Consider the following 594-nt stretch of genomic DNA (forward strand, 5'->3'; position numbering starts at 1 on the left):
TGTGGTGGTGGTTCTCTCACTCAACGGCAGGATTGATTTCTACAGGTAAATGTATCACATAAATGCATCAGATAATTTTGACCATTCAACTTTGAGGGTGACCTCATGCATCCACAGTATTGCAGTTAATAAAGTTTAAAGTCTAGTAATGCTTTTGAAATTGAATTCAAAAAATAAAAAAGCCTAAGAATTGTTCTTATCATTTACACACTACCCTTCAGCTTTGTAAGGTAAATGAGAACCTTAAAAGTACTATACTGGATTTCCTCAATTTAATTCAATTTAATTATATTTACATGTTTTCAGGCAGAGGGTAAGATTGCCCCCTTTTGGAACTTTTAAATCTCGCAGTCGGATTAAAGAATTGGGTGCAAAGCATTTCTAATCTGTACTCAAGATATGCATCTCATCGCAGATTATTTGTGCTTCATACTGTTGTGTTCTGATGTTATTCTTTATGTGGCTTTACATTCCTTATTAAAGCAATAGGCATGAAAGAATTCAACAGTTCTTGCCAGCAACCACAAAAACACAGAATCTAAAGTCAGCTAAAGGTAAACATATGGAACCCTCTAAGGAATGTAGTAGTAAAGA

This window comes from Meleagris gallopavo, chromosome 20, assembly GCF_000146605.3.
Source record: "Meleagris gallopavo isolate NT-WF06-2002-E0010 breed Aviagen turkey brand Nicholas breeding stock chromosome 20, Turkey_5.1, whole genome shotgun sequence".
In the NCBI taxonomy this organism is placed as follows: Eukaryota; Metazoa; Chordata; class Aves; order Galliformes; family Phasianidae; genus Meleagris; species Meleagris gallopavo.